Source organism: Rhinolophus sinicus, chromosome 4, assembly GCF_057876585.1.
Source record: "Rhinolophus sinicus isolate RSI-liver-muscle chromosome 4, RSI-T2T, whole genome shotgun sequence".
NCBI classification, from domain to species: Eukaryota; Metazoa; Chordata; class Mammalia; order Chiroptera; family Rhinolophidae; genus Rhinolophus; species Rhinolophus sinicus.
Genome location: NC_142504.1, coordinates 8,918,334 through 8,944,202, shown reverse-complemented (window position 1 = coordinate 8,944,202; position 25,869 = coordinate 8,918,334). Strand labels below are relative to the sequence as shown.

Here is a 25,869-nt window from a genome sequence, read left to right as displayed (position 1 = left end):
CTGGGAGCTTGTAGCCCTGCGCCTTAATTTGCTGGCGGCGGCGATCCTGCCGGCCAGCAGCCAGTCAGCGCCGCTCCACGTCACCGCTTCCTGATTCCGCCGCCGGGGGCGGGGCCGTTGGGCTGGGCTGGAAGGGCGCGCCCTGGGCGCAGCACCGCGTGGCCTCGCACCGCAGCGGCCCACGGACTTGGCACAGGTTGGGGGAAAGGGGTGCCACCACAAGGCTGACGCAGCCGCTGCGGACGTCCTCCTCGTCGTCTTGCAGTCCCGGGGTGGGAGGGTGGTACGCGCTGTCGGGAGGGAGCATTTTGTCGCGACCTAAAACTGGGGATCCCGAGAGTGGTGACATGCGTGAACCTAGACCAAAGGAAGACATCGAGCGTTCTTGCTTCTTCCATTCTTTTTCTTGACTGATATTCAAAGTTGCAAAAGAAAGTTGGGGAGCGCTAAGTAGAGCGGAAAACGGCGCCGCAGAGCTGGTGCCCGTGGGCCAGATCCCGTCCGCGGGGCTCCTAGTCCCCAGGGCTGGTCCCAGTACTGGGGGGCTCCAAATTCTGCTTGACAGTGGGGCTGAGCGGCGCTGCCCCTGCAGAAGGTACGCTAAAGGAGTGCAGCGAGCTTTTGGGAAAGTGTGCTGCATTCGGAACCACGGTTTCTGCTGCACGCCGGTCTGCCTCTCACCCGGGTCTCCTGTTCCCGAGAGTGGCTCTGGAAAATAGAGCCTCGACCGACGGGAAAGCAAGGGGCGGACGCGGTGCGGGCTGCGCGGCAACCTGCAGGGACACGCAACGCGCAGTGGGAGAGGGCGAGCCTTACAGAGTCGGGGATTGGCGGACACCGAACCTTCTGCCTTCGCAGATTCTGCGGCGACCAGGACTTCCCACGGCCTTGTGGGGGTCGTCCTGTTGGCCTTGTTCTGCTTGAATAACTCAAATTCTCCGAATTCGCAGGGTAATCCACTTCACTCGGAGCCGTGTAAACTCAGGCTGACACACACACTCAAGCTGTACATGTAAATATTTGCGCTCCTTTTCAGCCAGTCGGTCTGGTGATTAGGAGCCACTTGGTGGGTCTTAAAGAGAAAAAAAAAAAAAGAAGAAAACAGCCCCCATTTTCCCACCAGCCTTTTACTCCCTTCACTGCACCCCCCCTCCTGAAATACACTTATGGGGGGAAAACTAAAAGTCAAAAGTTGAGAACATTTATGTAAGTAAAACGATGTTATCTGGGAAAGTCCTTATTTAAGACTGTCCTAGTTTCTAACTAGGTCTGCATGAAGAAGGTGACTAAGAAACGTTTTCTGTAATCAATCTCTATGTACAAAGTATATGTGTGTTAAATGTTTGGGGAAATTCGTAAAACTATAGACTTTTGTACTTGAGGGAGTTTATGCGGTCGTCTAGCCCATCTCTATTTGATTTTGCGTGAGAAAAAAATGGGTCTTGCGTGGCGGAGGGCGCGTCTCCCCTGCAGTCCGCCCAGCTGGTTAAAGGCAGACCAGAGCACGGGACCCGCACTCCAGGCCGCGGTCCTGATTCCCGCCGCCCTGCAGCGGTGCCTGGGCTCTTCCTGGGAGATCCATAGCAGAGCTAGCGCAGGCTTTCCGATTAAACCGCGGTAAGAATAGAGGCTAAATCACTAGTGCGCCTAAGGATCAGTTTATCAGTTTCCATTCTTGAGTCTTTAGTCCTTTGCTGTTTTTGGACAACCCAGATCCACCCAAGACCCTTCGGTTATTAAAGCTCTCAGCTCCCCCCACCCCACTTCAATACAACAGTGACATTGCCTTCGTTTGAGTGCAAGGCGCACATTAGTTCCTTTCCTGTCTTAAATGTTAGGGTTTGGCCAGGAAGGAAGATTTATGTCAAGAGGTTTTTTTTTTTGGGGGGGGGGCTGGGGATGGGGAGAGAAGTGATGTCATGGTTAGTCTAGAACTTAATATATGCTTCAACTGGGTGTCGAATACAAGTCTGCTGGTTTTAGTTTTCAAAAACTTACTGTGGAATTATACCTCAATAAAAAGAAAAAAATATTGTCATTACATTTCTACACAGAGGAAGAGCCACATCTTTTCTTAATTGTCTCAATGGTTCAGACTGGAATTTGAATGATTTCATGACAGGGGCATTTGTAGAAAAATTGGCGGAGCAAGGGGAAAGTTGCCTTACCCGCCCCCCCCCCCAATCAGTTTCCTCTTCCTTTTCCAATTGCCCATTTGGCCTTAGCCCAGCTTTGGGTCTCTTGTGGGCCGGAAACTCCGACTACTCATCCTATTAAAGGTAAAATAGGAAGCATAAAAACTTAAGCTGGCATGCGGAGGCAGGCACCAAACCAGAGGAATTGAAAAGACCACTTTAAACAAATCCAGGCGCGAGGGGCGAGCCATTTGGGGATCCCTCCCAAGCTATGCATCTTGTTGGTGTCGAAACCGAGGCAGTAAAATGTGTACTACAACATAATTATCGGGGGCACACTGTCCCTTCTCTTAGATTTATTGCCTTTGCAAATCAATATGGTGCCATAAAAACGGGAACCGGTGCTTGGCAAAGAGATCCTGTCAAAGGGCGATTCAGCGCGGTCCCTCTGCGGAGAGCGCCGAATTCTGAAGGCCCTTCAAAATCCCTGCGTGAGGGCGGTTCCGTTAGCAGGTAACGCTGCCTAGAGAGTTGAAACAAAGCAACCACGTTGACACGTCCCTTCAGGTTCGTCTCATGCTGCCCACAGGCGGGCGGGGGCTGCTTTCGGATACCGGAAAGTGCCTTGGACTCAGAAGGATTTAAATCTGGACTTTAGCCCGCGTTAGCCCTGGGACTTTGTGTGGGCTACCGAAACCTCTCAAAGGCTCAATTTCATCATCTACATTAAAACACAGACAATAATTTATTCCTACCCGGAACATGGTTCTATGGATGACTGAGGTAACGTGCATAAAGCGCCTAAACCATAAGTAACCCTAACAGTTACCGCAATATAAGTAAAACCTAAGTACAAAATTTTATTATATTAAGTTTTGAACAGCAATTTCGCGATCGCAGAGACGTATCTCGTGCGTGGTCAGTAAACTGCTTAGACAGTTTTGGAAAGGACGCGGAGGGTTTGGGTCACCGGGTGGTAATGGACCATTATTTTAAATCCTGTTGAACTTTAGAGCCTAGGAATTGAAAATTTGGGTTATACATCTGAGTTTTATTATACGGACTGTGATTATATGGAGGGCTGGAAGATGTCTTCTTACACACGCCACCCTTTCAAATTCAACTTTGTAGCCTCGGGAACTCAAAAGTTGGTTGACCCGGAGAGCTGTCCAGGAAGTAATCGGTTTCCCGCCTTTGGCCAAGGGTCCTTCGCTTAACTGATGCTAGAGCAGAACCCTCCGCTGACTGCGGCAAGGACTGGTCCCTGGCTCGTGTCGCCGACACCCCGCTGACGCTGGGGGCGAGCTCTGCGCGCGGCGGTGGGACCCGGTGATAGACCAGGAGCGCCGTCTGGCACCCGAGGGTGATCGCGGGAGAGAAGGTGGGAAAGGAGACCCGCTTCTCAGCACGCGGGAAGCTACTCCCGAACATGCGCAAAGATCCCGTCCCCATCCTCTCTTCCGCTTTTTTACTAAATGCTTTAAAAGCACAGTAATGGGCCCCTGTGCCTTTGGATTTCTAAATTCGGTTTACCGCACTGGACTGACTCCCGAAGCAGCGTGGGGAGCGAGGCCGCGGCCCCTGGGAGGCCGCTGCGGTACCTTCTCGCGGCGCGCGGGGAGCAGCGCGCGTGCCCACGCCGGGTAGGGAGCGCGCGGCGCGGCCTCGGATGTCACCTAGCGGCAAGAGGGCGAGTCCCAGCCTTTCATGTGGGGAGCCCAGGCCGGGGCTCAGATGCATACCCGGCCGGGGTTGTTTTCTTGACCCCAAGTGGTCCTTGAGATGCGCCCCCTCCACCCCAGGCTGCAAGCGTCGGCCCAGAACACCCAGGCCTCGGGCCCACCCTGGAGGCCCCCGGGCCCGGCCGCTCCCGGCGCCTTTGCCCAGTGCGGGCTGCAAGAGCAAGGCAAAGATCAGCTCCACTAGGGACGCGGCCCGAAGTTGTCATCTGACGATCCCGGTAGTGCGTGTACGCGCTTTCGGTCCGGGACCTCACACTGGCGCCCAGCTGTGGGACCCAGGAAAGGGATGTGTGGGCCGACGACAGGGTGAGCCCATTTCCAGGGCCGGTGTCCTTAGTTGGTGAAGGGAAAGGTCATTTGAGGCCGGAGCCCGGGGTACTAGGACCTTCCCCAGCGAGGGGTCTCCTCCGGCTCTCACCGCGCGACATCCTCGGTCTGGGGCAGAGGTCAGGCGCCGGGCCTTGCAGCCTCCTCCCTGGATGCTCTCCCGGGGCTGCGACCCTCCCGCTCCACCTCACGACCACTTGATTCCCTCGTCTTCCCCCAGGAGCTCGGCCCTGCAGGACCTCCTCCTGTCTCGGGCAGAACCCCTGCGCTAGAGCTGTGCAAAACTCGCAGCGTGATCCCCAAAACAGCAAAGAAAGATATCTTCCGACCCCTGTGATCGAGGAATCCAGACCACTCTCGCCCACCCGCCGCCCTCCTTCCTCCTTCGCGCGTGCTCCCGCCTTCCTGATTCAACCCTCCTCTCGGGACGTCGCTGCCTTCCCCCTTCCAGTTGCCGGGCTGCTGATGGATCCTATCTTTATTTAAAACTTAGATATTTTGTCCATTGTGAATGTCTTGCATGGATTTTGATTTTTTTAAATTGGTGCATTAAAATATGTATTGATTACTGAGGTTTTTTGGCGCCCCCATAAATGTCGGTCCTCATCCTACCCCAGGCCGGGTCAAGAAGGTTAAGAATTGGATCGAAATTAAGCTGATAATAAGCAGTGGGGGGCGGGGGGGGGCACTCCAACGTAAATCTCTGGCTTTGAAAGTGTAGCTCCTGCCATCACCGCGCGCCGGACTGATTAAGCCGGAACTCCTACTTGGAGGAAGAAAGAGGACAGAGGACGGTGCCCTGCTTCGGGATGAATGTCCTGCTGGCAGGTGCCCTGGCCTGCAGGCGAGGACCAGTGGGGCCTGAGTGGAGAGGGCATGCCGCGGCCAGACAGGCCTGAGCACACTTCCGGAGCTGCATTTTCTTACATGTTTAAAAAACTCAAAATTAAATGAGACAACTTCCGTAGAAGAGCAACCACAGCTGACTTGTCGGCCGTGCTCTTCCTCTCACAAAGCAGCGTCAGTTGTGGAGATGCCACCTAATTCAACGCGATTGCCTCATGTCAGAAGATGATCCAGTCTTCCACCAACCCGCTGCGCCCTGTGCTCTCTGTGACGGCTGGGGCACGTCTGCCTGCGCCAGAGCGAGCTGTTTGGTTACAAGCTATTCAAGTCTGTATGGGGGCTTGGGGGGGTCACGATGGGGAAGACTGAGGCAGGAAGTAGTCCTCCAAGGTCTCTGCCACCAGTTCCCATGGTGAGTCACCCAGGAAGCCATCGATGGAAGCTCATCTTATTCCCTACCAAGGGCAAAATATACCCAGTAAGGGTTTGGGTGCCTATTCCCAAATGTCAGCCTGAGACAGACAGACGACTTGAAGCATGGATTATGTAAGGAAACAAAGATATACGTATCCAATAAAAGGTAAAGAATGCAGAGTATGGGTTCATTCATCCAGTATTCACTAGTACTTACTCTGGGCTGGGTACTGTGCTAGGTTCCAGGAATAGACCAGCCATCAGAAACCTAAAATTCCTGCCTCCTGCGACTCACAGTGTGGTGAGAGACACTGCTAAGCGTGTAAAAACCACAAGAAGTAGAAACTGTGACAGATTTGAGAAAACAAAGAGCAGAGATAGCAAACTCAACCTATGTATTTGTGGGTATTCATTCATTCTGGAACTGGCTTGTTGGGGTGGGATGTGGTTGGATAATTTGCATATAATCCCTGCCCATCAAAGATTCAAAGCCTGGCTCGAGATGTGTAAAAGAGCAGGGATGTGAAAAGTATACATGTCATTCTCCTCAATACTGAGCTACAAGAACTCTTAGGATGTAGGGTTATAATAGCTTAAGGTTAAACATAAATAAAAATAAGGCAGAACAAACAACTTTAATAAAACCCTTGCAGAGAGAAAAGGGGTTGGGGTCTGGCATCAACACGGGTTTGGAGCAAGCTGTGCTGTCTTCATTTCCACATCTGTAAAATATGGATACCGATGAGAATACCTACATCAAGAGTTCGTTTTGAAGATTAAATGGAGTAATGCCCACGAGAGGGCAAGGTCTTCATGGCCAACTCCGGAACTTGGAAGAAAAGCCTCCTCCTTGATTTAAGGCTGATACAAATGTGATCTGATGAAGAAGTGTGCCCAAGAGCCCCAATTTCCACCCTGCACTCAAGGAATGTAAGGAACATCTTTCTCTCCGGGGTCTGTGAGAGGATCTGTGGTGGAAGAGAAACCCTCATGCTGTGGGGCAGGGGCCAAGCCCCTGCAGATGCGCAGACACGACGTCCCTGCTGTGAACACCTCGCTGGAAAGGCCTCCAGGAGGCCCACCGTCGGCCTCTGCTGCATTTTCTTCTGTTAACTCCTGCAGTTTGAAGGCGTTTTTAGTACATTTCAAGTTCTGGATGCTAGTTTTTCAATGTATTACAAAGAGCATCTCTTGCACTCTTAGTATGTGTCAGGCGCTGCACGCAAGCTTTCCAAGAAATACATAATGTTGATAATAGTATCAGTTGGGTAGTGTTACATGTGCGTGTTGAAGTTGCAGAAAATGAGGCTCGGAAGGCTAAGTAAACTCACTTGCTCAAAGGCACACGGGCAGTTCCATGGCGATGCAGGAGGCGACCGCGCGGTGCAACCCAAGTCCTTTCGCTCCTCAATCTTAATCCCCACCCATATCGAATTCTATCACTGACTTGGTTGATTTCCTGTGTGAGAAGCAGCAGCAGTTCGGAGGAAAGGGCTGAATTTTCTTGGTCCGTTTGTAAATAGCCTCAGAGCCCAGAAACACGTGCGCAAGTTTGTTGTCTGCCCACGGGGATCCGTTAACATTATTGCTTCCAACGTGGCCAGATGTCACTCGCAAGCCCACTGCCCACGCTCCCCGCGCACAAAGCAGAAAGGACGGCCAAGTAAAAGTTTTTCGGTGTCGCACGTGGACGGCCTCTGGCGGCCTCTGCAATTTTTTTCTTTTCTTTTCTGGGTGTAATTACGGAGTAATCTGCAGGTTCCGCGGAGGCAGCGGAGGAGGCGGGGAAGTTGGAGACCCGGCTGGCGGGGATGGGGGGATCATGCATCCCTTGGCGGGAGTCTGTATGGCTCACCGCTCGCGTACCCCCAACTTTTAGAGGTAGACTACCAAGGATTCGAGGTTCGAAGACAGATTTGTCCTTTGCTGGCCGTGTGACCCTGAGCTGTTGGGACTGCTCTGAGCCTTAGTTTCCCTGGCTGTGAAGAAGGAGGCTCGATCAGTGCCTGACGCCGGCCTCAGTTAGAGCAATGCCATGGCAGGAAGCGGATTCTTTCCAAGACCGAGAGGCACAGAAGCATCGAGCCCAGGGGATTGCAAGGCGCTCTCACGCCTCTTCCGTCTGGGATCCGCTGGTTCTCCCCCATCAACCCACCCCATTCTTAGCGGCCGTCCTGGTCCCAGACTTTCGCTTTGGCGAGGCCACGGCAGCCCAGAGTAAAGGGGACAATGGCGCCATAGTCTCGGCTGCACTTAGTCCCCCTGCGTGGTGACTCGAGGGGAGACTCTGACTCCTAAAGACTCCTCCGAAGGCGACGCTGTCGGGGTCCCTGCAAACGACTGCACTGTTGGAGAGGCAGACCCCAACCCGCTTCTCCGCTCCAGCGCTCGGGCCCCCCTCGGACACACGCGGCTCCCACCCAGGACCTGAGGCCAGAGACTGCCCTTGGCTCCCATCGCTACCTTCCCTGGGGCTGGGACGCAGATGTCCAAGTTAGAGCCCCCGCCACTGCCGGTCTCTACTTAGTCGGCGCGGTGACCGTGGCGCTGGCGGCGACGGGGGCCTTCTCTTGGCTGCCCTGCCATTTAATCAGGGCTATTATCAGACTCGGCTTGCAGGATGGCGCCGTCCGAGCTTTACCTCCATTAGCGCTGGGCAGGGTGGGGGCTGGGTCCCCAGACCGCCGCCTGTCCCGGCCGCAGCTGCGGCGCTTCTGGGGCACTTTGAGAAAGGCAGAGGCCTGGGATTTGGTGGCAGCTTGGGCTATTTCAACACAGCCTTTCTCAGGCTGACAGTGTATTAGACTTTTATTTCCTGGCTCCCAATTCGACCTTTACTAGCTCTCTGGCGTTGGGGCCTTGACTAGCTCTCTGAATTTCTCTGAGCCTCAGTTTCTCATCTGTGAAATGAGTCTGAATAGATACTTAACTCAAGGTTGTCGTGAAGATTAACTAAAATAATGTGCATTAAGTGTTATTCGGATGACCTGACACACACAAATGGTGTTACTATTATTATTACATTAGCATTATATCTGCTTTTTAAAGGCTTTTCTTTTTAATTAAAAAAGGGGTGAAGAGAGGGACAAAGGTTGAATGTTTCAAAGAAGTCCAAAGATTGCTTACAGACCTGTTGGTTTTCTTTGCAACTAACTGGGTTCAAGTTCACCTCTGCCACTTGCTACCTGTGTGACCTTAGGCATGTCACTTCATCTGGCTATGTACATTAAATGAGATGATGCATATAGAATGCTAAGTACAGAGTAGACTCTCCTTAAGCACAGGTTAATCGTATTCATTATTAGCAAAATGTTTTCACAAACCACAGACTTTAGATTTTTTTTTTTAAATCTCCCTACAAGCAGTCAACTGTCTCCAAAGGGATATTTATAGGGTGGGGCCGCAGGTTTAGAGCTGTATGTCAGGCCTGGAATGCTGGGAAAAGGGAGTGTGAATCACTCAACAGTGTCTTTTGGCTTCCAGAGTTTCCTCTTTGCATGTCCATCACAATGCCCTATTGACACAGTCCGTTTACAGATACAAGCTCAACAGCAAAATCAGTCACCATTGTTTCCAGAGGGCTGCTAAGAGATTAGCGCTTGAAGCAACCCCAGTATTGTCAGCGGGAGTTTCTAATCAGTCAAGTGTAATTAGCAAAGCAAGACTAATTATTAAAGTGACCTTCTAAATAGTGAATGTTTGTGAATGGTCCTTAAGTGGGATGTGCTGGGCACACAGCCCAATCCTTAAGGACTGCCTTCCACTTCAGCCAGCACTGGCCCCAGCTCTCCATCTTCCCCCAAAGCCTGGTCCTGCTTTTAGACTGACTTTCTCGCTCTGACATGTCAAGCACATGGCTCATAATAATGGTTAACTTATTTCCAGGGTTTGTATCTACATGCTGATAGCCTAAGTACCTTACCTGTATTATCTTGTTTGATCCTTACCATTTTACAGATGAGGAAATAAGGCACAGAGAAGTTATGCAACTTACTTTAAATCACACAGCTAAATCACACAGGTGGTGGAGGATAGGCTTCAGTTCATGTCTGTCTTTCTCCAAGGCTCCTATGCCCCTATCTCTTAGCACTTTTAGCCCCTACTCTTCTGCAACTCAAAAACACTTTGAAACAGATAGTATACACTCAATGAGTCCAGAGGAAAACAAACAAACAAACAAACAAACAAACAGAAAACTTCAGAAAGTTCTCTGCTTCTAAGGAGGCATCGAGGGATAGAGGCTATAGTACCTGGCAGGGGTCTGAGGGCGTTTAGAACTCAGGATGACTTTTTGTCAGTCACTGCTCCTTTGTGCCATAATTTACTCTTTGTAAAATGATTGCATGCTTCTTATACTGTATGTCTAACGTTTAGTGAGGCCTAATACATGTCAAAGCCGGTGTGGGCGGTGCTTTCATGTACATCATTTCACTGTAACATACATTTCATAAATTGTATTTTATAATAAATATTGCCTACGTCACAGGGCTTTTGTGATGATCCAATGAGCCAAATTATTTGGAAATATTAAAAAAATAAGACTTTATTAGAAATGACTATTGTTTAATTTAAACATTGTGAAATATATATATATTTCTTTGGACAGTGATTTTTCAATATGTGGTTCAAAGTCTACCTGAATCCACAGCACCTAAGAATTTTGTGTGTTTCTTGGCTCCACCCAGAGTGACTGGACTCAGCTCCTGGTGCCTAACTGGGTGGTGCTGGTGGGGAAGCATATGCATTTGAACCAAGCAAGTCCTGAACTCTTAGTCCTTATGGTACCGCAATCTTCCTATTGGGCACATTCAGCTTTGGATTTGATCAGAGCTGGAGACAAACAAGAACTTCCCACTTCTTCTGAGAAGCCATCTGAGATTAATCAAAAGGTCCCCTAACGAAACCTATAACTTCCAAAGTTTCCCACCGCACCCTTAACCGGAAAGGGTGGCTTCTGGTCCTGATATGTCTGTTGTTTCTTTCAAGGGTGGATACTGGGAGAGCATGACTGACCTTGTGCAACCTGAGACAAGAAAAGCCACCAGGAAGTCCACCTCCCTCACCCCCACCTCACACAAACACATCACGTAGAGGGCACTTTTGCAGGTGAGGTCCTTAGCTTGGAGTACTACAACAGGGACCAAGACATTTCAAAATGTTTGAAAAGACCAGCAGGGTCACTAAAATTCACCTCCCTCCACATCTTATACCAGGGGTGCCAAAAAAATGTATACAAGTGGACACTTTGGTCAACGTTGCTCAAGCAGTAGTTCACCGTAATCAGAAGTGTCTGGACGCTGATGGTGACCACTTTGAGCACCTCTTGTAACTGCAGAAGTCAAACGTGACTTGCATTCATCTTTTCTTATCAATATATATGTATATATATATATATATACACACACACACACACATACATATACGTATACATATATACATATACATATATATGTGTTTGTATATATATGTGTATATATATACATATATATGTGTGTATATATATATATATATATATATATATATATATATATATATATAGCACTGATTTATTGGGGAATATTGGGGAACAGTGTGTTTCTCCAGAGCGCATCAGTTCCAAGTTGTTGTCCTTCAATCTAGTTGCGGAGGGTGCAGCTCACCGGCCCATGTGGGAATTGAACTGGCAGCCCTGTTGTTCAGAGCTTGCATTCTAACAAACTGAGCCATCGGGATGCCCCATTGGTATATACTGAGCATTACAATTTTAATACAGTTTTCCTTTCTTAAAATATGTATACATTTTTTGGCCCCCTCTGTAGATGAGGAAATTGAACACTGAAGCCTGGGTCCGGAAGTGACATAACCAAATTCATGCCACTGTCATATTTTTGAACCCAGTTAGTCTGACTGAATTAATACTGACCCCTTTGACAAGCGCTCCCCTTAGGAGTAGGAAAGCCTTTCCTTAGCTATCATTGATGTCCTGATTTATGCCACTGCACTGTCTGAGTTGTGACCCACAGGTATTGGCCTTTTGGGTGATCACGAAGGCTACACAACTGCTGTGAGGACTCAACCTGTATTCTTCAGCACGGCCTCATTTAGCCATGAGCAGGGAAGAAAACTTGGAGTCCTGACCTTGGCATCAAGGATTTGACTTCCAGAGGAGTTCTTCATCATCTGGATTGTACAATAGTCATCTCTGGACCTGAAGGTTGACAGGCCTGCAGGATTAATTTGCTCTTTTCGGGGGTGAGGAGGGGGATTTTCATATGACCCGATAAAATGCAAGTATTTGAAACAAAATTTTAAGGAAGAAGGATTGAGATAATGTGTGCATCCATTAATATTTTATGCTGTGAATAATGGAAAATTCTTTTCAATCTAGTTTAAACAATAAAAGGAATTTGTTGGCCCATTTACTTAAATAGTGTAGGTATAGTTTCAGATGAAGTGTGATCCAAGGTGGAAAGGAAATCTCCATTTCTCACCTCTGGCTTCTTGTTGGTCTGATTTTTAGGCAGGCTTGCCCCTGGGTCACAAGATGGCTGTCAGCAGGTCTTGCCTCATCCTTCCTTGTTTGTGCCCTTAGGAAATAGTCTCTCTCCTTCAGCACCTGCAGAGAAAGGAGTCCAGGAAACGTCTTTATATCTCATAGGCTCTGGTTTAGGATCACGTGCCTTGAACTAAAACCATGATCAAAGGATTGGGGTACAGGGATTGGCTTAACCAACCCAGGGCTCCCCCTCTGAACTTTGGGGGTAGTGGAAGTCCTCCCAAACCATATGACTGAGACCAGGAAAGGGGTGACTTCATTAAGGAGAAATGAGATTACTAGTGGCCACACTCAAGCTTGGGAAATTTTGCATAGAAGATTTTTTTTTTTCTTTACAGGAAACCTGGATTGTGTTTCCCAAATGAAGCTTTGCAGAACACAGGTTGCTCAAATGTTGTACATTCTGATATTTTTGTACATTCTGAGAGCTAAGAATAGCTTTTACATTTTCAAATGGTTGGAAAAAGAAATCAAAAGAATAGTATTCTGTGGCAGGTGAAAATTATATGAAATTCAAATTTTAGTGTCCACAAATAAAGTTTTATTGTAGGGGTTGGCAAACTTTTTCTGTAAAGGGCCAGACAGCATATGATCTCTGTCAAAATTATTCATGTCTACCATTGTAACATAAAAACAGCCATGGGCAACATATAAACAAATTTTATTTATCGACACTGAAATTTGAATTTCAGATAATTTTCACATGTCACAATATATTATTCTTTGATTTGTTTTCAACCATTTAAAAATGTAAAGATCATTCTTGGCTAGCGGGCTAGCCATATAAAAACAGGTAAGTGGCTAGATTTGGCCCACGGGCCATACTTTGCAAACCCCAGTTTCATTGGCTGCTTTTGTAGTACAGAGGCAGAGCTGAGTGGCTGTGACAGAGACCATGTGGCCTAAAAAATACTTACCAGCTGATCCTTTCCAGAAAAAGTGTGCTGGCCCTTACTTTAGAATGGAACTTCTCAAGCTTTAATTTGCATACAGAGCACTGGGGAATCTTTTTAAAATGCAGATTCTGATTCTGTAACCTTGAGTCAGTCCAGAGAATCTGCATTTCAGTAACTTCTGAGGTAGGCCACATATGGGGGATTTTTCAGTCATTGTTCTTTGGACATTATCAAAAACCTCAGGAACTCCTCTCTTGCCCCACCCTCACTTGTGGAATCATTTTTGCAGGGGGAGGGGAATGTGCATATCATATAAGCAGATTCTTACTCTGTAATTCTTTTTGAGAACCCTTGATGTTGACACTTTAACAAAGATTCACTGACAAATTCATTGAAGACTGGGTGTTAGCCAAACAATTGACTTCAGAGCTGGTGGGATTTGGTGGATTTTTGTTCAACAAAGTATGAATACTATATTTTTTTAAATGCTGTTAGTTATCTAACTACTATAGTGAAAAGATGGTTTATTTGTTGGTTAATCTCCAGGGAGTGAATCCTGTTTTCTAGCATCTTTGTTTCACCTGAAGGCAGTGATTTAGGTATATTGATTGATGGCTAGTGAACTGGCACCCACCTTCCCTTTCCCTCATTTCAGTTATGCATTTATGACCTGCTAGTTCTAGTAAAGTACAGACAGGTTTAAAGAGCAAGGATTGGGTTTGTGTCTATGTAGTCACAAGGCAAACTTCCTGTAAAACCCCATTAAACCCTTTCTTTGTTGACTTCCTTTTTCCTCCTTCCCTCCATTCTTTCCTTTCCTTGATGGCCCTCCATCTTGAATTTTGTATCTTTTTTCCCAACTTTAAACTTCTGAAGAATGAACCGTCCCAAACCATGCCGCTTTAATATTAGAGCCAAGAAAGAAAAGAGGACTAAAGAGCCTTACAGAGACATGGGATTTGGGGTTTTCAGAACGTGAATCAAAACCCAGGTGCTGGACAGCAAGGAGCAGCCAACCGGAGAACCAGGAAAGGCGAAGCTCCAACAGCTATAGAAACAGAACAGTCTTGCCTCTCATTGAGTGGGGAGTCTGTGTTGTGAGGTGCGATGCGTCAGACACAGCATTCGAGACACTGTCGGTCACGTGAGTGGGAAAGCACTACTTGTTTTCTTCTTTTTTATGCTTGCTAATGACTCAAAGCCAGCTTTATAATCCAATCTATGCACTTGGTCACATAAGCCAGACCTGCCGGTACTGTCTGCTTCTTCTGGGAGAGGGATGGGGCGCTGGGGCACGAAGAGGTGTGTGGGAGCAAGCATTGCATTTAAAGGCTGCAGAGACGCCCAGGGCATCTTGAAGAACTAATCTATTATTAATTTAAGTTTTAGTTGCTTCACATTGGACCCTGATGGATATTTTTATTTTCATTTGAATTAGCAAGGTTTCTTAGGAAAAGAGAAACACGCAGATGAAAGTTAATAATGATGATTTTCAGAAGGGCTACCTTGAACAGAGAAAAGAAATATTCTCCTTAAAAATAAAAAACCCACAAGAACCACCCCAATAAACTAACTTGTCAGGGTTGGGGGCAGTGGGTACAGAGAGTCTTCTATTCTTGACCAGAGGCTTACCATAATGCAGAATGATTAGCCTTCTAGCTTAAAAGGCCCCAGAGTAAAAGAAACCTGAAAATGAAAATCCCCTTAGACCTCTTAGAATAAATTATGTGGATTTGCTAAGTACACAGACTGACCCTCTTAAAAGGGAGATAACCACTTTAACTATTGCCTTGGAAAGAGAATCCATGAGGCCAATTATGAGTCCTATTTTACATTAGTGATTTTACACTGGCAAAAATAACCACCTTGGGTCCTTCACAAGGTGTTATTTTAAAACAAAAACCAAATGAATTTGGAATCTGTTTACATTTCAAAGATAAAGCAGCAAAGTATAGTAAAGAGCCTTCCAGGCTAGGCGTCAGAAAACTGAATTCTCCCGACTTCTTCAGAGTAACCTCTGCAGGCCTGTGAGCCTCAGACTTTTTCATCTGTGAAAGGTAAAAAAAAAAGTCTGCCCCGCATTCCTCAAGATACTTTTTCTTTTTCTTTTAGTTAATTGTGGTACTTTTGAGAGGCACAAATGAAATAGAGGATATAAAATTCCCCTTTGAAAATTACAAATTCTAAGAAAAGATATTTTGGAAAGTTTAAATAGGCTTATTGAAATGGTAAGATTTTTCATGACTATTTTAACATCAAATCATGTTCCATTTTACCAGACTCAGCTTTCTTGAGTTTCAAATAATATATAAAATATCAAAAAGGGAAGGAAGCTGATCTTTCTTGATGGCTGAGCATAGATTCTGTGGCCGCCAGCCTCCAAGATGGTCCCGCAGTGAACCCACCTCCTGCTGTCACACCCTGTGTAGTCCCCTCCTACATTGCACCAGTGTCTGCCTGTGCAACCCACAGAATGCCACAGAGGGCACGGTGCATCACTTTCAAGGTTAGGTCATAAAATACTGAAGCTTTCATGTCTCTGTCTCTCTCTTTCTGATCTCTGTCTCTCTCTGGGAGAAGCAAGTTGCCACGTTCTGAGCAGCCTTCTACAGAAGCCCATTTGGCTAGGAATTGAAGTCTCCTGCCAAGAGCAAAGCTTAGAATCAGATTGACTCATCCAAGGCAAGCTTCTGGATGATTCCAATCTTGACCAACTGTTGACTACAACCTCATGAGAAATCCTGAGCTAGAAGTATACAGGGAAGCTGCTCCCCAATTCCCCATCCTCAGACACAGAGTGAAATAATAAGTGTTTGTTATTTTAAGATGCTAAGTTTGAGGTCATTTGTTCTGCAGTAATAGATAACTTATACAGATGTTAACAGAGAAAATGGGAGGTGTCATCCTTTTAACTAGAGAGAACTTGGCCAAGAAAGCCTGTTGGACACACATTGCCGTACTCATCAGTTTAGTTTAGATAAGGATTTGAGAAGTAAAATGTCATTAGCTAGTAACTTCATCTAATGAAGTGTGTTTTGATGTTGGTGCCGCCCTTGACAAATCATAGCACACAGTTGAGTCAACTGTTCAGCTTGAGGAGAAGAGCTGAGGGCTAAATCACTGAGCTTATCATTTTATTTCTGTTAGTTCTCCAGTACTATAAAGAATATCCTGCCTATTCCAGCCTTTGCTGTATTTATCAGTTCCATAACGGTCAGAGGCAGTGGGCATTTGATTTCTCAAAGCCCCGCTTTCAACCAGCAGTTCATCCTGAGCAGCTCACATAATATATGAAGCAATCTCGATGCCGCTGCTTGCCGCGTATTGTCAGTGCGCCATTTCCTGCCAGGAGCGAGGTCTTCCTGAACAATGCAAACATTCCCTAACTATTTAACTACCCACTTCTACCCTTTTATGCCATTGTTGTCATATATTTTACACTTTGCATATTTTATAGACTCCACAAGACCTGATTGTTATTACTGTTTTAAACAATTATTATTTTAAAAATTTACCTACGCATTTATCTTGCCCAGTGCATTTCCTTCTCCCCCGAAGTTCTATGCTTTCATCTGACATTACTTTCCTTTAGTCTGAAGAACTTGCTTTGGCATCTTTTGTAGTTCTGGTCTGCGGATGATAAACTTTCTTGTGCAGGCGGGTACAGGGTGGGCCGAGTGGTGAGCTGAGGGCCAGTCAGAGAGCTCTCTGCACCTCTTCCTGCAAGGGCAGTGGGGCCCAGAAGATCCATCCCTCTAGCCAACCACATATCTTGTAAGCCCCTCTTACACAGATTTAAAGTGATTTTTAACAGCCCTTGTGCAAAATAACACTCGAATGTAGATTTTAAATAACAATGTTAGAAATGCTTCACACACGCCCCAGGGGTATGGATTCCTGACCAGGGCTTTTCTACTACTAGCTAACTAGTGCTTGGAGTGTAAAGTTAACTCTTACACACACATTACATACATATCACACACATTACATACAGAAGTATTTTAAAGTAAATAACAGCACAGAGGCAGTCCCAAAGAGACAAAAGCTGAAGCCACACGAGCAGCCCCCTCTGAGGGAGAGGGGCACTAGAGGGATGAGAGCATTTCAAGACAGAAAGGGGGCCCCTGACAGCAGCAAACATGTCAGAGAAAAGGGTCATTGGATTTGGCGATTAGGGAGGTAATTGGTGACCTTTGGGAGTAGAGTTTGTGAGAACAGCCTGAGTGACTGGCGAGCAAATGGGAGCAGTGGGTGTAAAATGCCTCTTTGAGAAGTTCCATCCTCAGCATGGATCATTCTCCAGGGCAGGTGAGGCTTCAGGGTTTGGAGGTAGAAAGCCATGCTGACGGCCTGGAGCTGCATTTCAGTGCTGTCCCGTGAGGTCCCTGCAGCCGGGCTACTTTATGATGAGAGCCTCTGGGAGTTGGGTAACTCACCTTCTTTGGGCAGGTCCGTGCAGCCCACTTTTTGCTAAATATTGGGCAGTGCTACTAGAAGCTTCAGGGTATGTGATTTCTGTTCCTTTGTAGCAATAATTAGTATCATCCATGTGCAGCAGTTTCCCTTTCTCCCTGCCTTGTGCAAAGGTGTCGTGAGCACCGCTAGTTGTCCTGGATGCACCGCTGGCTCAACAGTGGCCTCAGTTGGTCTCCGGGGCACACAGGTGAGTTAGGCATGAAAGGGAATGGTCACCGTAAGCTAATAGGTACTAGAGGCATAGAGAGAGCGGTGTGGGGATGTTGCCTGGGAAGGATTTCTAAACAAGGTCTTGAAGAGTCAGTAGAAGTTTACAACGAGCTAAGTCACGAAGACAGATAGAATTGATAAAACGGGCGTTTTTTCTCTGATGGGAAGAGAGAGTTGGGAAAGTGAAGGGTGGCCAGAGGAAGCGGTGCTTATGTTCCACCTCACATTCTCCATGCTATTAGACACACCAGACACCTCTTTGCTTAACCATCTCATGAGAAAATAAAAGCATGTTTGTGTGTATGTCGAGAGGTCACATACACAGTCGAGAGGTCATTTTATACAGATGATCATGAATTCCAAACAGAAAAATGAATGACTCAAATCACATTAATAGTCATGTGCTCACAATGTGCTCAGGCCAGGAGCTGCCTGCAGAGAGAGATGTGGCTTTCCCCAAAAGCCAACACTTGAAATGAATAAGGGCAGATGCACAGCGGAAAGCCAGGCCAGCCCCCTGTGAGAATCCGGGCAGTAACAAGATATCATACCCAGCAGAGATTGTCTTCCTCAAGGTCTGGCTCTGGACAACCCTCCCAAAGTCGGACAGTCATTTCTCCAATGCCTGGATGAAGGTGCTGGGTGATGTCTTCTCTAATCTTTTCCAGTGACAGTCCTGGGGACCTTCAGTGGCATAAGTGAAGAAAATTATAAAGTGCAGAAACTTAAACAACTCAGTTCCCAGGATTAACAGACCATGTCCAGCTTTCACCTTGAATCCTTCATCTTGTTCAGTTTCCCATTAACATGAGACAAGGTATTAAAAAGGTCAGGTTTTGAACGAGAGACTGCAGGTTTTGTTTTCTTTATGGGTCTGTCTTTGCAGCATAATTAAAAGCCTCACTTCACAACTTCATTTGCAGCTCAAGCGGCCAAAGGGAAACCGGCAAGTGGTTTTCAGAGGAACATTTTGGGGCCTGGAGAGGGGCACTGATGGTATTAATGTGAAGCTACCTGTACCCAATCCCCTTACAATAGCATGTCAGGGGGCAAAGTGTCCCTTATAAGATCTGACAAGCGTATGTTCTAGAGGAAGCACAGGGGAAGCTCTCCGTTCATATGACTAATTAGACGGACTTCATGCTGGGTTGCTCTTTTTTGATGCAGGTCTTGGTCCTAATTGTCAGTTTGCTCCTTCAAAAAGTAAGGTTGAGTTCAAATGCTTACGTGCCCTGTTTTCTTTTAGCATTCCTGACCTGAAACTGATGCGGGGTGACAGGGAACAGACGGGAAAGAGACCCCTCATTGCACGCAGAGTAAACCTTTTCAAGTTCCCCACTAGGGAGACTGAACCACTAGGAGCAGCTTCTAAGGGTTGTGTTGATCAATTACTATGGCTCTCACCAGCTGGGAGTTCCGCCTAGGACAGCGCAACCTCTGTGATGGGCAGCTAAGCCCAAGTGAAGAGATCCGCAAGGCTTATTGGCCAAGTCTGCTTGGATAGTTCTCCAAAGGCCAAGGCAGTTATTGGCACCGACATGGCAATGTTACTCCCAGCGGGGGTAATGCTGGGAGATGGGGTGTAAGAAATTGAGTACAAGAATGGCTGCCATTCTTCACCCCTCCCTGTAGCCATGCCCTTTGCAGTGGTCCTCCAATCAAGAGGTGGGGGGTCTGTTTCCCCACCCTTAAACATGGGCTGGACTTGTGACTTGTTGTTGACTAATTCAATACAGCGGAAGTGAGTTTATGTCAGTTCCAAGCCCAGATTGCGAGAGGTCCGAGCACGCATACTCTGTCTCTTGAGAGAATGCCACGTGCACAAGTGGAAGGAGGAGAGATCACATGAAGCAAGGGGGAGGCATCTCAGTTGACGCCATCCTAGATCATTCTGTGCCCAGCTGACCCGCCACCTGACTGTGATGCATGAGCTGGCCCAGCCAAGGTCAGCCTAGTCTGACTCGCTAGAAGTACCACTCTGGACTTATGAGCAAAAAGAAATGCTCATTATTTTAAGTGATTCAACTTTGGGGTGTGTTAGTTCAAGTCCTCTGAGAAGCAGATACCAAGATGAAATTAGATGTCCACGAGATTTACTGGATGAAACGCTGTTGAAGAACAAAGAGGAGGGAGACAGAAAAAGAGGGAGAGGCTTCAGACTGAGATGTAGGTCTGACGCCTGGGGAAGAAAGAAGGAAGAAGGATTGACGGGGGAGAGTCTCAAGCTGCAGCACAGGGCTAAGGAAGCTCTGGCCAGCCCGACGGGGAGTCTGAGCCAAAGTCACTGAGAAAGGAGCCCCACGTATCACAGACGTAGGCCTGCATGAGTATCCCCACTGTGCTCAGTCATGGTAAGTGTGGCCTCACTGACTTAGGGATGGATCCAGAAGGGCAGCAGCGGGGGCCATTGATCAGTTATACTCCCCACAGCAGGAGATCTGAATTGGCATAGTTTGGTTTGTTACGCAGCATTATTGGGGCAACAGATAACTCATACATATGGGCAAACAAGTTTCTGTGCCTCCAGAGATTTCTGTTGTGTCCTGTGCTTGACATGTCTTCACCCTAAACATGTCTCTTTGATTAAAACTATAGTGGAATCTTTTCTTTGAATAACATCAAAGTTTTCAAATGTTCCTTGCCAACTACAGCACCTAGACTTAGAATGCAACAGACCCAACATGCCACCCCTTGGAGGACATGTATTTGTTCATGATTTTTCCCAAGAAGGTGTCACCCTGTCCTCCCTGGTATGCCAGGAGGAAACAGAGACCTTGGCTAACAGGTTTTTAATTACCTAGATTTGAAATTGGCTTCAACTTGTGAGATCAAACTTATTGTTGTTGATGGCAAATCCTTTACGTAATATGTGGCCTGGATTAGCCTGCCTCATTATTATTGTTTCCATAAAGCAATTTCATTACTAAGCATTTATAATCACTCTTATTAATTCGTTTTTTATAGACATCTTGGAAGGAGGTACAACCTCAGATTCAATTAACATTCATGGAGCTCCTTCTATCCCTGGCACTTTGCCAGGGACATATTTTATTGAATTTGCACCAAAACCAAGGGAGACGCTGATTATGCCCATTTGTCTCAGTGATCGCACAGCCAGTAAATGAGAGCGAGCACAGGCTTGGAGTCAGGTCCTCAGACGTCATAATTCATGTAACTCAACAAACACTCATTGAGCATCTGCAGTATCCAGGAGCTGTACTATTGGACAGTAATACAAACAGTTCTTGTGCTCAAATTGCCCACAAATTGGTAAGGAAGACACGTATCATATTTGTGTATACTCAGCGCCGCGCATGCTATGACTGACAGAAGCACAGGGCACCTTCAACACTAAGAAATGGCACCTGTCATGGGCTGACTTGTGTCCTCCCAAAAGTCGTATGTTAAAGTCCTAAGTACCACTATCTCTGAGGTGACTATATTTGCAGTTAGGGCTTTCGAAGAGGTAATTAAGGTAAATAAGCTCATATGATTGGGTCCTAATCCAATACAACTTGTGTTCTTATAAGAAGAGGAGACTGGCCACAGACACGTGCACACACAGATGAAAGACCACGTGAGGACACAGCGAGAAAGTGGCCATTTGCAAACCAAGGAGAACGGTCTCAGAAGACATCAAATCTGCCAACACCTTGATCTCAGACTTCTAGCCTCCAGAACTGTGAGAAAACCAATTTACTATGGCCACCCTAGCAGATTAATGCAGAACCCAACCATACTGGGGGTGGGGTGGGGAATGAAAGCTGTTACAAGATAGTTCCTGCCTGGCTATCGAGTAACTGAGTAGCCTTCAGTGAGTCACTGCCTCTCTCTGGACATCAGTTTTCTCATCTGTGAAATGAGGGAATAAGCCTAGAAGAATGTTTCCCAAAATATGTTTCATGGAACATTGCTCCCTGGAGACACCTCTCAGGAAAAAGGAAAGTAGGGGTGGTCTCTGTGGTCAGATACATTTGCGAGCACTGTACACTATAATTCTCCTTGGGGATTCATAACACACAGCTGCATACTGCAGGCTCTGAGAAGTCCTGCAAGAAAAATATCTGTTTTATGGAGAATTCACCCAACTTATTTAGCCACAAAATTCCATTTCCACAATACACTCAGTAGTAGTGCCCCAAAAAATCCACTTTGGGTGACTTAGGCCCAAGTGTCTTATCTCTTTATTTTTCAACTCCAATTCTTAGTGATTTAAACACACAAACAAAAATCCCAAGTATAAAATCTTCAGAGACTAAGGGTTAGTTCTGAGACTTAAACAAACCACTGAACCAGGGACAAACAGAAGAGATGGCATTTGTTAGGTTTATGTTCTCCTGTTTGATATTTTTCTCCTTCTTTCTAATATGTAAACCTATTTTTTTTTCTTGTCCTATTTCTTCAGCAAAAAGCCACTGGATGATGGTAAATATAGTGGTGACAGTGGGAATCCTTTTGACTTTAACAGAAATGCGACAGTATTTCACCATAGTTTAATGTTGGCTGTTGATCTGAGAAAGCTGCCCTTTGTTAAGGAAATACCTTTTTATTTCTCATTTTTTAAGGGTTTCTAACATGAAAGGCTGCTGACTTTTAACAAAATTCTTTTTGGCTCCCATGGGGATAATCATATTATCTTTTAGCTTTTAATTAGTAATTTAATAAACTGTATTAGTTGATAAAATTAACCTTACATTCTTAGGATAATGGTAACTTGCTCATGATATAGTGTGATATGTTCCCTTATTTCAGAATTTCAGCTGAATATAATTATTGGCTTTTAGCTGACTGTAATTAGATGCATATATTACAAAAATACTTAAAACAAAACAGATTTGCGCTATTGAAGATTTCATCAAACTATGCCAGGGTGTTATAGTTTCCTTACATAATCAAACTGCCTAGTTCTGGTTCAAGGTGATATCGGCCAACGGTTAATCTACTGTAATATTCAGTAATGCATGCATAGAATGTGATGAAACATACACAAGCTACAGAGAGGGTCTTCTAAAGAATATCCTGTCATGCAAACCTAAATTTATATATGAGTACATTAGATGTAGGAACAACAAATATAGTAGGAAGAGTTGTTTTCTTCAAGTCAAATTATGAAATAAAAGAAGAGAGGTCCAAGATGGCAGATTAGGTAAACACTAAGCCTACTGCATCCCAGGATCACACCAAAATTACAAATACATTATAGAAAAATCAACCTCAAGAATCATCTGAAGACTAGCTTAACCGAACCCCTATAACTAAGGATATGAAGAAGAGGCTGCATTGAGATTGGTAGAGGTGGGGAGACACAAAGCAGGCTGACCCCAAGTCCACGGATGGTGGTTAAATGCCAGGAGGGACATCTCAGTGGCAGAGGTCCCCCTGTAAAAGGGAGGGGGCCAGGCCCACCTGGGCTCTCACCAGCCCAGAGGTCATGTGCCAGGAAGAGGAGTTCCCATGGTATCTGGCAGTAAAGATCAGCAAGGACTCTGTTTGCTCATTCTGGTGGGGTGGAGGGTGGAAACCCAGATGCCCTCCTATAGAGCCCACATATAGATTCACTTTTTTGAAAACACTCACCTGGTCTCTGGTGGAGGGGCAGCAGCTTGGGAGGCCTAGGGACAAGCAGGGAAGGACTGAGTTGTGTGGCTTCAGGGCAGGAGCTAGAGGGATGGGAAGCATTGCTGTCCCTGTGTGGAGCCTGACACATGGCTCCACACAGGCTGCGGAAGCCTGTTTGCAGCTGGCAGACGGCCCATGGCAGCCCAGGAAATGATTGCTGGTGAGCGGTAACCCAAGACCTGCACTGCAGTGTCTCTTGGGCAGCTCTTGGGAACCTGCGGCCCTGGGATGAGCAGTGGGTCCACCCGACAAGTGAACCCCCAAATCATCTCATTTTCATATTCATGGGGAGGTAGAAAGAATGTTTGCTCCTTCAAGCCACTGGTAGACTCATTGTATACCACATTATGCCAAAACGGGTGAATTCTGATTCTTAGTTGGGAATATTGAGCCTCTCAGTGATGTTTCCTGTTGGATTTTTTTTTGTCCTTGTTATTTTTTTCTGAGATGCATTTCTGATTTCTTTCTTTCTTTTTTTTTTTTAAGTCTTCTCCTATCACTTATTTTTGCCCTATTTTCTTAGAAAAAAAATAGAACTATTTGGAGAAAGTTTTTTTTTTTTTCTTTTAAGAACAAAATTCTTGATAAACACTTTTAACTTGAGTTGAACCAACTGACATATTTCTCAGTTCCCGGATAGATGAATTGTAATTGGCTTCCTCTGGAGATCAGCACATTATTTTCAGGGAGGATTAGGAAGCAGTTTGACCTAAATCAACATCTATTTTAGAAGTCAGAAAAAGTTACAAGAAGTTAGAAGAAGTTAGAAAAAGAACAACAAAATAAACTCAAATAAAGTAGAAGGAAAGAGATAATGATGAGAACAGAAATTAATAAAATAGAAAACACAGACACAATAGAGAAGATCAACAAAACTAAAAGTTTATTCTTTGAAAAGACTATTAAAATCGATCAAGAAATCAACTGGCAAAACTGATCAAGGAAAACAAGAATGGACTCTCTTACTTTCATATATATTCATTTTAAGGCTATGATTTTCCCTCTTAAAAACTCCTTTGGCTATATAGACCAAAAGTTTTTAAATGTAGATTTTTTTGGTTAGCATTACATTCAGACTTAATTCTTAATTCCATTATGATTTCTTCTTTCACCCATAGATTATTGAAGAGTGTATTTCTTAATTTTCAAACATGTGGATATTTTCTAATTTTCAGATTTATTTCATTGTGATCAGAGTGCATTCTGTGTATTATTTCAATCACTTGAAATCTGATGAAACTTTCTTCATGGTCTAGTATATGTCCCTTTTTTTGAACATTACATTTACACTTGAAAGGCATGTATTTATTTGTCAATATTCTACATATGTCAATTGGTTAAAGTCTATAATTGTGTTGTTAATATTTTCTATGTTCTTCTGGATCTTTGTCTATTGGTAACGATACAGAAGATTCCAACAACCATGACTCTCAGTTTCTGAGAAAAATGATAGATTTTCTTATTTTTCCTTTTAGCTCTGACAGAATTTCTCTTTATATATTTTGAGGCCATTTTTGTTTTTAGGTGTATACACATTGGTGAAACAAACTTTTCATTACATTGTATATTTTGAATTTCTAGTAACTTTCTAATCTACCTAGATTAATATTAATATAGCTACACCAGCTTTCATTTGGTTGTTGCTTTCATATATATATATATATATATATATATATATATATATATATATATATATATATATAATTATTTTTCTACTTCCTACCTTTCTTGTTCTTTATGTTTCAGGTGTACATCTTATAATCCATACATAGTTTTTTCCCCCTGTAAAACCCAGTCTGACAATCTTTGTCTGTTCATTGGAGTAGTTCACCCATTTATCCAGTGAGAGATATTATAATAGAGTAGTAATATGACTAAATTTGCAGGGAAAAAAACTTAGATTTAATTTAGCATTTTGACTTTGAGGCTGTTGACAGACTAGTTTGTAGCTACTGGCTGGGAAAGTCCTTCCTTGTGTTTCTGGATGATACCCAAACAAATCATAAGACAGACAGGGTCTTCTGAGGCACGACTTTTTCTTTTCTGGGAGTCACGTTATTTGACAGAGCACATGTGGTGGGAGATGGGGGTGACTCACCTGGTCAGCCAGCTCAGCCCCACCTACCCTGGCTCCTTAAACACGACAAATGTCAGAGCCAGATTGCCCTGACATCCAGGATGCCCTGAGGGGTGTTTTGTTCCTTCTCTGATCCCCAGTGACTGGGAGCAAAGTGGCTACATGCAGATTCTCAGTCTTTCGTACAGAGATAGGGCTGTGCTGTGGGAGAGAAGCAGTTCTACTTTTGGTGTTTATCCAAGGAGAATTTCCTTCTTAAGGATGACAACATTTGCCCCCCTCTATCCCAAGTTGGAAAATCTGATGGTATGACTCCAGTGTTTCGTTTTGTAACCCTTGTAGCCTGTTGGTACTTAGGGCTGATAGAGCCCCCTGTGCAGTCCTGACTATACTATTTCTATCCAGCTGTACCTGCTAATGTGTCTGCCTCTTGCATGTGGGCTCTGAGCACCATAAATAAGCCTCTCTCTTTTTCATCCTTGACCTCTCTTATATCCTGGCATATAGTAAAGATTCTGTTAAATGATGGGGACATAAAAATTGAATAAATAATCTGCATAGTAGCTATTTTATTGGTAAGTACGGAAAAGTT

General features: G+C 45.4%; 1 long non-coding RNA gene across 1 annotated transcript in view; it reads right to left on the bottom strand.

The window, feature by feature from the left end:
- Positions 1-11,776: 11,776 nt before the first annotated feature.
- The window catches only part of LOC141573098 (uncharacterized), a 31,716-nt gene continuing 17,623 nt past the window's right edge, over positions 11,777-25,869 (bottom strand). The window contains exons 2-3 of the long non-coding RNA XR_012498660.1: positions 18,133-18,265; positions 11,777-12,059 (exon numbers count right to left, since the gene is read on the bottom strand). This is a non-coding gene — a long non-coding RNA (uncharacterized LOC141573098). The remainder of the gene's footprint in view (positions 12,060-18,132; positions 18,266-25,869) is intronic.